The 12,311-nt window shown below is 32.7% G+C and overlaps 1 long non-coding RNA gene and 1 pseudogene across 1 annotated transcript; both read left to right on the top strand.

The window, feature by feature from the left end:
- The first annotated feature begins 648 nt into the window (after positions 1–648).
- LOC142634308 (receptor-like protein EIX2) lies at positions 649–3,316 on the top strand (annotated as a pseudogene).
- A 5,911-nt stretch (positions 3,317–9,227) lies between these two features.
- On the top strand, positions 9,228–11,099 carry LOC142634309 (uncharacterized). The gene is made up of 3 exons (XR_012844109.1): positions 9,228–9,403; positions 10,422–10,483; positions 10,861–11,099. It is a non-coding gene; the product is annotated as an uncharacterized LOC142634309 (long non-coding RNA).
- Positions 11,100–12,311: the final 1,212 nt, after the last annotated feature.

Below are 12,311 nucleotides of genomic sequence, written 5' to 3'. Positions count from 1 at the left end.
CTCATTCCTTGTTTGAATTGTGTGTTAAATGAATAAATTTTATAGATTCTAAAAAATTTAAATTTTTAGGACAATCGATAATTTAACATTGCTTAATTATTATATCAACAACACTGTAATTAAAAATTCTTCACCAAAAACCAACCTTTAGCGTGAAAATTTTGAATCAAATGTTAATTCCACCATCATATCATAGGCCACTAAGAGGGCGTTTGGATTCAGTGGCTGTGTTTCCACGTTTCAGTTTTCACGTTTTGCTTTTTTTTTTTTTAATTTTGCTGCAGAGGGGGACATGTGCGCAGTGCGCGCACTGTGCGACACTATGCGGCACTGTGTGCGCACTGTTCATGTACTTTTTTTTTTCAATTTTTTATTAAAAATGGGTCCCGCATCACTATTTACACATTTAAAAATTATTTTACTACAGTGTTTTTAATTTTCAATTTTCAATTTTTAGCAATAAGTTCTATCCAAACGGACCTAAATGGTATTCCACAGGCACGTCACAAGGATTTAAAAGCACAAGTCAACAAGTCAAGGTCTTGATTAAAATAATATAATAATAAGGAAAAGGAGGAAGGGTTTGAAGAATCACTATATATATATTACGATGAGCTCTTATAACTATATACCCACACTTCAGCTTTTCTTCCTTCAAACTTCCCTTCCTTCAATTCGTTACCATGGCCGCCTCTTTTGCAACTCTTCATCATGTGCTTTTTTTAGTATGGTTCCTTCCCATTGCCTTCTGTCTAAGCTTCTTCTTCTTCAAAGCAGAGTCAATCTCAAATGTCTCTTGCAATGAAAAAGACAAGCAAGCCCTTCTAACCCTCAAACGTGGTCTCACTGATCAAGACCACGTCCTCTCATCCTGGTCTGACCATAAAGATTGCTGTATTTGGGACGGAGTTTTCTGCGACAAGAAAATTGGCCGAGTCTCTGAGCTCCACCTCAATGATTCGAGGTTAGGCGGTGAGATTAGTGGTTCGTTGCTCCAATTAGAACATTTGAATTACTTGGATTTGAGTTACAATGACTTTAATTGTACTCCCATCCCAACTTTCCTTGGTTCAATGTTCAGTCTCACACATCTTGATCTCTCAGGCACCAACTTCAGTGGACTCATTCCTCATCAGCTTGGGAACCTTTCAAGCCTTCGCTATCTGTCTCTCAGATATAATTCTGACCTCTATGTAGATAACCTTCGTTGGATGTCTGGTCTCTCTGCCGTCCAACACCTTAACCTGGGCTATGCTGACCTTCACAAAGAAGTTGATTGGCTTCAAATAATGAGTAAGTTCCCATCTCTTTCAGAGCTATACTTGTACAATTGTCAGCTTGATAGCCTGAATCCATCTCTTGGATTTGTCAATTTCACGTCTCTTCGAGTCCTTTCTCTTCCTGGAAATCATTTCAATCATGAGATACCTAATTGGTTCTCTAATCTCAGTACAAACCTCTTAAGCCTTAGCCTGTACAACAATTCTTTGAAAGGCAATATACCGCCTAGCATTTTCAATTTAGAGAAATTAGAATATCTTGATCTCGGACTTAATTCTTTAAATGGTCCTCTACCTTCTTCCGTTGGGAGTTTATCTCGTATAAGAACATTATTTCTCGACCAAAATCAGTTGAATGGCACCATTCCAAAGAGTCTTGGGCTTCTCTCTAAGTTAAAGACGTTGTTTGTCGGAGAAAATTCTTTAACGGGTACCGTAGATGAAGGGCATTTCAGAAAACTCTCAAAATTAAAGGAACTCTATATGTCTGAAGCACCTTTGTTCTTTAATGTCAATTCCAATTGGGTTCCCCCCTTCCAACTTTACCATGCCTCCATGAGCTCAATCAAGATAGGTCCTAATTTTCCTTCATGGCTACAATCACAAAAATCCCTCAGTTTTTTAGATATGTCCATGTTAGGAATTTCAGGCAAAGCTCCGAGTTGGTTCTGGAATTGGACTTCAAACATTACATATATAGATCTCTCTAACAACCACATAGAATGTAATGTATCAGACATTTTTCTAAGTTCTACTGTCAAAATGCTCAATATAGCTAACAACTCATTTTATGGACCCATTTCTAGTTTCTTATGCCAAAAGAAAATTAGAAAGAATAAATTAGAAGTTTTAGATGCATCAAACAATCTCTTATCAGGAGAACTTTCTCACTGCTGGAAGTATTGGCCGTCTTTGATCCATTTAAACTTAGGGAGCAATAATCTAGTAGGTGGAATTCCCTACTCCATTGGGGCTTTAGTTAACCTCCAATCATTACGTTTACAAAACAATAGCATCTGTGGAGATATTCCTTCATCGTTGAAAAGATGCTCAAATATGAGGCTCATTGATATGGGTAATAATCATTTGTCCATTATACCACTATGGATTGGAGAATTGACAAATCTTACAATTCTCTGTCTAAGATCAAGTGAATTCAAGGGTTATATACCTCAACAAATATGCCAACTTTCTTCTCTTAGAGTATTGGATCTTGCCAATAATAGCCTATCAGGATCCATACCAAACTGCTTGAAAAATATTAGTGCCATGGCATTTCCGATTCCTATGATATTTCATTTTCTTATTCTATGCCTTTTGTATATTTGTACATATATGAATACTATGTTGAGAATGTTCAGCTGGTTTCCAAAGGGAAAGAATTGGAATACAAAGAGAACCTTAAATTACTTAGGCTCATAGACCTTTCAAGTAACAACTTGTCTGGATCAATCCCTACTGAGATTTCAGATCTATTCGAATTACGTTTTTTGAATTTGTCTCAAAATCATTTGATGGGAAAGATACCAGAAAAAATTGGGAGTATGAAAGAGTTAGAGTCAGTTGATCTCTCACGAAATCATTTATCGGGTGAAATTCCTCCAAGCATGTCTAATTTGACATTTCTTAGTCTCTTGGACTTGTCATACAACAACCTCTCGGGTAGAATTCCTTCAAGCACCCAGCTTCAATCATTTGATGCCCTTAGGTACATTGGAAATCCTCAATTATGTGGTGATCCTCTTCCAAAAAGCTGCACAATTGAGGAACAATCTTTGAATAAATCACCAATTGGCAGTGTTGAAGATGATTCTGAAAACTCCAGCTTCTACATTGGTATGGGAGTTGGTATGGGAGTTGGTATGGGAGTTGGATTCGCAACTGGCTTTTGGGCAATTTGTGGAGCTCTCTTCTTTAATAAGACTTGGAGGCAAGCTTATTTTGGATTTGCGGATGAAATAAAAGATTGGATTTATGTGACTACAATGATAAAGATGAATTTACTGGAAAAGCTGAGAGTCTGCCTTAGTGAGTGAGGCATCGTTATCTAGCCAAAAGGTATTGCTTCATGTTATTTGTCCTTAATATTGTTTCTTTCATGCTAATGTTGTAGTCAGCTCCTTTGAATATGCAATTTATTTCATAGCTAAATGTGATAGTCTTTTGGATTTTTTTTCACAAATATGACATAACTTTAGCCTTGGTTTATGACATAACAGTTTTACTAATAATACTGTTCCCTATTTCAAAAATGGGTTTCTCATTTTGGAACCAACAAACTCTACTCAATTGAGCCAAAACTATGACTTTTATTGAATTGAGTTGGGTTTTTGATAACAATATTAGCCATAAAGATTAAAACTTTCTTTCATTTATGCTATGCTTTTTTTTTTCGTGCATTTGTATGACCCTTTTGCTCTTTTGCAAAAAATATTCATAGGCTGTGAAAACTCTTGCAATCCAAGACAATTACAATTTGAAGCAAAAACAAATAAATTGTTTCTATATACCAGGTCAATGTAACTATGACTTTGTCGTCTAAATTATCTTGTTTGTTAGCTCTGCGTATGAACTATATGTGGCTATTGGTACTGGCTAGTTTCACTAAGGATGTTTGTAGTGCTAGTCATTTAAAGAATAATTATTTCTCCATCAGCATAAATTCAGAGTTCAGGTCACTGAACAAAAAAATAGTGCTTCCTGGACTCATTGATTTATTTCACAATGACTTTTCTATTCCACAAATTCCAAGAGGCCTCTCTCTCTCCCTCTCTCTCTCTCTCTCTCTCTCTCTCTCATTTTTGTTTTATAGTTTTACTAAAAATACTGTTCCCTATTTAAAAAATGGATTTCCCATTTTGGAACCAACAAACTCTACTCAATTGAGCTAAATCTATGACTGTTAATGAATCGAGTTGGGGTTTTGATAACAATATTAGTCATAAAGATTAAAACTATCTTTCATTTATGCTATGTTTGCAATTTTGCATTTCTTTTTTTTTTCCTCGTGCTTTTGTATGACCCTTTTGCTCTTTTGCAAATGATATTCACAGGCTGTGAAAACTCTTGCATTCCAAGACAATTACAAGTTGAAGCAGACATAAATTAATTGTTTCTATATACCAAGTCAGTGTAACTATGACTTTGTCATCTGAATTATCTCTTTTGATACCTCTGCATATGAACTGTATGTGGCTATTGCCCATTGGTACTGGCCAATTTCACTAAGGATGTTCTTTGGGTAAATGTTCTAAGATAGGGATCATATCAGTAGTATAGACCATTTGATTGGTTTTTATTAACCTCTTGAATTAATTTTTTACCCAATGATTTTGATATACATGCTTATGTTTGATTCAAAACTTATTGAAGCATAATATAATTATAATAATAATAATAATAATAATAATAATAATAATAATAATAATAATAAAAAAGACTAGATGCTATGGTTCAACCCTATCAATTTCCATATATTGTGTCAGATCTATTTGAAATAAGTGAATGCATTAGTTAAAGATTTTTATTTTATTTTATTTATTTTAAATTTACTTAAAAAGAAGTGGTAAATTATCATTGAGATTGTGTTTGGATGACCTTCTTTTGACTGTCATACTTTGTTTAAAAATACAACTACAACTATAGTTAAAAAAATTGAGGCTTTAAAAAGATTTACATAAGTTGTTGGTGAAATTAAATTGACATTTTAATCTAAAACAAACAGAACCTTAGTATATAAAGTTCATGTTAAGCATCGACTATTTTCTAGTTCCTGTCTCTATGGTATTTAAAGTTAGAAGTGAATGTAGTACTATAATAATTAAGAAATTTAGGTTGAATCACCACTATTAAGTATACATTTTGTGCCTATTTTAGTTTCAAAACTTCTTAAATCATAATTACTGAAAAAGTTGTATTACTTGCATAGTGATTAAGCCAAAATTGAACTTATAAATCATGGTATTGCATTTTGAGTAGATGTTATTTTGTTTGTTCTCTCTACTTTACCACTTGGCTTCATGTGAATTTATGCTACCTTTGTCATCTAGTGTACTACTTCATTGGTTGTCCTTCAATCTCAATTCTTTTCTCATGAACCGTTTGGGAAGGGATACTGATGAGGCAAAAGCAAAGGAGTTCAATGAAATGGCTTGTAAAGCCTCTCTTGTTGATCAACAGAAGCAGCTCCAAGAAAACATTCATGCTCAGATTAAAAGTTTCTCCATGTGTATAAATGAAATTCTCCTGCCTTATACTAAAAGGATAGTTGAGGCACAAGAACTGCCTCCGCAACCAATAGCTACTCCTTGTTTGAGTGGCCTTGGTTTTGATATTGGCAGGAATGGCCAACCTACAGACTGTCCTGGTAAGATTCTGTTTGTAAAAAGAAAAACCTTTTCCAATGTTGCATTATGAGCTTGAAGTTGTGTGAGTGCAGCTTGAGATGTTTGGGATCTTTGAATTTTCTTGTGACTCATTGTAATACCCCACATAATTTTTATTTAAGAGTTTTCTTTAAAATATAATTGTTATAGCTTTCTTTTAATTATATGCAGCCCACTACCCACTAAGCTCTACATCTTATAATACAAAGCCTATGAATAGAGGAAGAGATAGTCGGGGTTTTATCTAAGAGGCTGAAGAGAGGTGTTTTCCTTGAGTTAGAGCACGTACAATTGAAGAGACAATCAAATTGTTTCAGGTGAAGATTTCTACTCAATTAGAAACAAGAAAAATTAGAATTTTATTAGGTTATTTAGAAATTTGATTTTGATCCTAAAATTTATATTCTAACGTTTAGATTTTCCGTTGGATTAGATATTAGATTTGAGCCAGTGGGATTTCACGAATCAATATTTTTTGTTTAAGTTTTCTATTGGATCTGTACATATAATGAATAGATTGAAGTCAAACAATTCGGCCCTCCTTCTTTCATTGAATTGATATATATATATATATATATATATATATATATATATATATATATATATATATATAATGGTTAAAGAAGGTTAAAGAAGAAGTCAAAGAAGGGGGCTACATCCTACGTTGGATTTGTGTATATATATATAAAGGTTAAAGAAGAAGTCAAAGAAAGTGGCTATTGTTCTTCTTGAATTTGTATATATATATATATATATATATATATATATATATATATATATATATATATTGGTTGAAGAAGAAGTCAAAGAAGGTGGCTATTGATCTTTAGTTGGATTTGTATATATATATATAATGAATAGAAGAAGTCAAATATTTCGGCTGTGGTTTCTTTGCCTCTGGACTGATACTATGCCGTGTTGTATATATATATATATATATATATATATATATATATATATATATATATATATATATATATGTGTATATATATACATATTAGGATATTAGGATAGTTGTAAAGTTTTCTATGGTAGATATATATATAATATGGCTTGGTTGGGGTTATGTATATTAACTTAAACTCTAAAACTTTAGCTGCTGCCTCTGGGTTCTGATAAATTACTTTGCATTAGTGCTATTATTAGTTCAGCAAAGTATTTTACTAGTGAGTCAATTTTTATAGTTTAGTAAAATTTATATTTCGTAGAGGATATTGAGTAATTTTCATAATTGATTATAGGTCCGATTTAAGAGTGTCTTGAGGCTCTTTGGAGATTATTTTGGCTGGACTTTCAGAGTGATTTGAGTGCGGTAAGTAATTATGCATAATATGCACAAGTTTTGCTCTTTAGGTTCTTAGAAATTAAAGATTTTCAAAGTTATATTCTTAAGCTTACATTTTTTTTAAAAAGTTTATCAAAAAGCATTTTTACACTATTGAAAGAGAAATTTTAATTGGCTTTTAAATAATGTTTTAAAAGAAATTTCAAATTTTGAATAACGTTTTGAATGTCTAAATCCCATTTAAAAGATGATTTTTAACTAAACTATTTTCTGAAAATAATTGAGTTTCAAAGTAAGTTTTCTAAAAAGGTTTTTGTTCTTTAAATTGTTTCAAACCAAGTGATTTCAAAATCATATTCTTGTTTTTCAAATGGTATTTAAGACGTTCCTTTTAGCAAACTGAATTTTCAAACTTATTCAAGAATTGTAAAAACATTTATATAAACTCTTCAGTTCCTATTCGTTCCCTAAGAGAGTCAAGCATCTTTTGATTTATGTTTCAATTCGATATTGTGATATTTAATATATCTTTATTGTTGGAGCAATTGTTAATATTGAGAAAATTATTATATGTTGTATAAACTTTATTGTTTGATAGATGTGACTCAAAATGAGTGTTTTTAGAATTGATCAGATATATATGTGTAAATCCGCTCACAGGATTGTATGTGAGAATATGTGTTGATCCCTCACCAGCAGGGGTTAGATGTTGGTATCCGCTCACAGGATTGTATGTGAGAATATGTGATGTGTATATGTGACACTGTGCTCTGATCAATTATTTGTATGTGTTTCCAAAAGATTTTAAGATATGATTATATGTGTATTAAGTGATTCCTTACGTGTTTTGAAAACTATATTGGATATTTTGAGTGTAATTGTGAAATTAAACTCGTGCCTTGCTTGACTCTATTCCGTTGTGTATTCTGTATAATTACTTACTAGATGTGTGGCTCACCCCATCAATTAATATTTTCAGATTAAAGTATAGTTGGGAATTAGAACCTTTGGACCGCTTGTGAGGTGCAAGGTAGAGCGTGGAAGTTGTAGGCGGCTTCAGTGTTACTTGAAGACTCATTAAATTTTAGTTACCTTTGTTTTGTAGTTCACATTTTATATAATGGAGTTTAACTTCAATTTGTGGAGTTTTGAAAAGATTATTAGTTATTATTATTTTTATTTTCCGCTTAGACTTCACAATATTTTGGAGATTATTATAAATTATGGATTTTGTTTATTATAAGAGGTTTATCAGGAGCATTGTTTATTTGGAGTTTTATTGAATTAAGTTTAAATAAATTATGTTTATTGAGCTTAGTAAGGTTAGCAAGTTAATTAGGTATCTAAATTCATGTTTCATGGATTTGGGTCCTGACACTCATCCTTGAAGTAGGGGGATTATCTTGATTCGAAGGAATGATCTTTTGATTTGTCCATTGATTACCCTAACTTCTTTAATTGTTTCCTTAAACAGATTTAGTTGTTTAAAATATTTAAAAGTTATTCAAGTAGAGTTGAAGTCAACATCCAATCATTTTTGAATTGAAGTGTCAACAAAAGAAGTCTACATTTGGGCAGCGAAGTGGAGGGGAAGATGCCTTGGGGATACTTAACTTGATTTTATGGAAGGTATCTTCAATGAGTATTTGATTACTGTTTCCAGAATACTTGTTTGGAGTTTGTTGGTGTATCTAATGCTCTATCTGTTATTTCTCGCTTCTATAAGGTCTTTCTAGAAATCATATTTTTGTGTTTGTGATGTGATTCATAGGTAGTTCTATACTTTTTAACCTTTGTACTTCTAAATTAATATTCTTAGATGAACTGTTGATTATATATTTATTGGAATGATAATATGCTCTAGTTGTTAGTTTTCTTGCAAACATCAATGTTGCGAATGAGTATTTCCCCCTGTTTTAAGAACAATGTGGCAGGTGAGATTGAGGGTTCAAGACCCACCCATATGTGAAACTTACCAATAAAACAAAAAGATTACTTTCAAGCTTTGATAATATTAATACATTATAGAATATCTCTTGGCTTCTTTTTATTGAAGTTAAAGCTCTAAAATAGTATTCATTCTTTTTTGAATGCCATTCTTATTACAGCTAAACAAGAAATTCAACCAGTTTGTAACCTAAAACATGACATTATTTGGGTTGAAACCTTGGAAATCAAATTGATTATAAAGAATATGTGAAGTTCTCAGTTTTGATTGACATTCGTCAGGGCCTTGGTTGGAAGTGTATTGGAGGTAACACATATAGAAGTCCAAATTATTTTACTGCAAGAAAGTGCTAGATTGTGATCAATTCTCACTTTAGTATTTGGATGGCATGTTGCTGGCTAACAATTACATGGATATGTGGGAAAAAAAGGGGATCAATATCTCTAGAAGTACAAGGATGTCCTCCAAGCTGTACTAATGCTCACCAGTTTAATCTCCTTAAGTGGTAAGAACTAATTGTTTTTCTTTTAATTGTATGGTTAATGTTTCAAACTTTTTCCTGAATATATTTCCCAATAACATCAAATCAACGCTTGCCGCATCAAAGGTTGGATGAGAGGGCTTCAACTGGGTGCTTGTTCCGTAATACATAGCTGTCAATATGTTTGATTGTTACAAAATTCATTACAATTGCGCATACAAGCAGTACCCCATATCATAGTCTCTGTACTGGAATCAAATAGAATGTTTCAGCACCCAGATTTGATTGCCAGACTATCAGTTTTTGCTTAATGTACTAGACTATATGTATTTGTTGAGCTTGGATAAATTTCGTATTACAGGAAAACATTAAAGTCCAGAAATCTATATTGTTGTCTTCTGCTGAGTTGCTTGTCCAACAGTTGTGAAATTCCTTAGGTTTCCTTTGGCGGCAACATTGCTTTGCGTTGTCTACTGCACTTAGTTTGATATACATGATCATGTATCGCCACACTCTTCTGCATCTTGTGGTGCAGAGGCTCTCAACATTTCCATCATCTGGCACTTTCATTTGATTTTTCTTGTTGAACTTGCTGTCTTCAATAATTATTGAACTGCTCCTCGTATTTAATAAGTTGTTTTTTTTTTTTAATCAAATTGTCAACAATGAACTGTTTTAACTAATGCCACTATTAACATAGCTAAACAATGCCCTTTTTGGCCTACATGTAGAAAACACATGAAGTTAGAATGCAATTTATGTCATTTTAATTTTTATAATAAAACTTATGAATTTTTGAAGAGAATGGTTTATATGTACAACGCATATTTTTTTTACCATAATTGCATTATTTGGGTTTTAAGTACCTATCTTCTGTTTAGGTACAGAAGAAGTCTCAATTAATTATTACAAAATTTCCACATTTGGTTCTGATTACTTAAGAGCTTGTGGGTGTGTCATGTGTGTTCTAGTTCTCTCATTAAATTACCAATTACTAATGATTTGTCTGCATATCGTTGAATTGTGTTGAACTCCCTGACAGACTAAAGGACCTCATTGTTTACAAGCTTGATGGTGAAATACTTCACAAGGAAGCCAGCCAAGGTATATGTTTGGATGGTGTCATAGCCTTCTAGCCTGGTGTAACTTTGAGAATAACCCATTTTAATAATCAAAATCATAAGCTCTTTTTGTCATAAGTGAATAGATTAGTTTTAAGGCCTTTGTTTTAATATAAATTATGTTTACAAAGTTAAAATTAAATAAATTTTCACGATTGTGTTTGGATGAGCTTATTTTGACTGCCTTACTTTGATAAAAAAAATAAGCTGTAGAACAGTACAACTATTCTTAAGAAATTAATACAACTTTTGTTTGTTCCCTACTTTGCCACTTGGCTTCATGTGAATTTATGCTACCTTTGTTGCTCAGGGTTTGACTTCATAGGGTGTGCTTTAATCACAATTTTTTTCTCATGACAGACTTGAACATCCAGCTACAACCATTTGGGAAGGAATGCTGAAGAGGCATATGCAGAGGAGATCATAGAATGGCTAGTAAAGCCTCTCTTGTTGATCAATAGAGCCAAGTCCAAGAAAATGTCCATGCTCAGGTTAAAATTTTTGCCATGTCTATGGATGAAATTCTTATTCCTGATAATAAAAGGATAGGTGATGCACATGAATTGCCTCTACAACCAGCAGCCGCTCCTCGTTGGAATGGGGAACCTACTGACCGTCCTGGTAAGGTTCTATTTGCAATTCGGAAAGTTTTTCCAATGCTGCATTATGAGCTTGAAGTTGTGTGAGTGCAGCATGAGATGTTCAGGATCTTAGAATTTTCTTGTGACCCATCCTTTCTATGTTTGAAGTAGTGGGACTATCTAGATTCAAGGGAAAGATCTTTTTTTTATATTTTTTGTTGATTACCTTAACTTCTTGACTAGTTTTCTTGAACAAATTTAGTTATTTAAAAAGTTTAAAGTTATTCAAGTAGAGTTAATGTTAACATCCAATCACTTTTGAATTGAAGTGTTGGCAACAGTAATCTACAATTGGGCAGCAAAGTGTGGGAACTATTTCTTGGGGATGCTTAAATTGATTTTATGGAAGGCATATCAAGGAAAACTATTTCTTGGGGATACTTAAATTGATTTTATGCTAGGTAGTGCTAAAGATGATTAAAAATTCCAGCTTCTATATAGGTATGGGAGTTGGATTCACAACTAGCTTTTGGGCAATTTGTGGAGCTCTCTTCTTCAATAGGACTTGGAGGCATGCTTTTTTCAAATTTGCTGATGACATAAAAGATCGGATGTATGTGACTACAGTGATAAAGATGAATTGGTTATCTAAAAAGGCAAGAGTCTGCTTGAGTAAGTGAAAGGCATCATTATCTACCTAAAAGGTATTCTTTCAAGTATTATGTCCTTAATATTGGTTGGTTCATGTTAATGTAGCTTTGAATATATGATTTAATTCGTAGCTAATGTTATAGTCATTTGGATTTTATTTCACAAATATAGATTATCTTTAACTTTAGTCTATATTTGTAGTTTGCCCATTGCGTTTGAAATAAAGTTCATTTATGAATTTATACTTTGTTTTAATGTTTTGAGACCTTTTTTTGATAGGTAGATGGAGGAGGAGGGGAAGATGAGTTTCAACTACCGATTAATCATGCACCATAAAGGATACCATTACCACTATGCTACTATTGGACTTTGTTTAGAGATATTTGAAGTGGACATAGAGGGAACTCATTGGAATACTCTTAATAGAACGAAAGTTGTACTATGAAAATAGAAATTGTTTCTCATATACATAATGCACCAAATAGGTGGTGTAGACCATCAATAGCATCATCAGCAACACTTGAAGCCTTAAAGATCTTTTTCTTAGTTGTTTTTTCTGTTGGGTTCAAAGAGACTATA

The sequence above is a fragment of the Castanea sativa genome, chromosome 5 (assembly GCF_040712315.1).
Source record: "Castanea sativa cultivar Marrone di Chiusa Pesio chromosome 5, ASM4071231v1".
Classification (NCBI taxonomy): domain Eukaryota; kingdom Viridiplantae; phylum Streptophyta; class Magnoliopsida; order Fagales; family Fagaceae; genus Castanea; species Castanea sativa.
The sequence above is the reverse complement of the archived record's forward strand: the minus strand, read 5'-3'. Positions and strand labels throughout refer to the sequence as shown.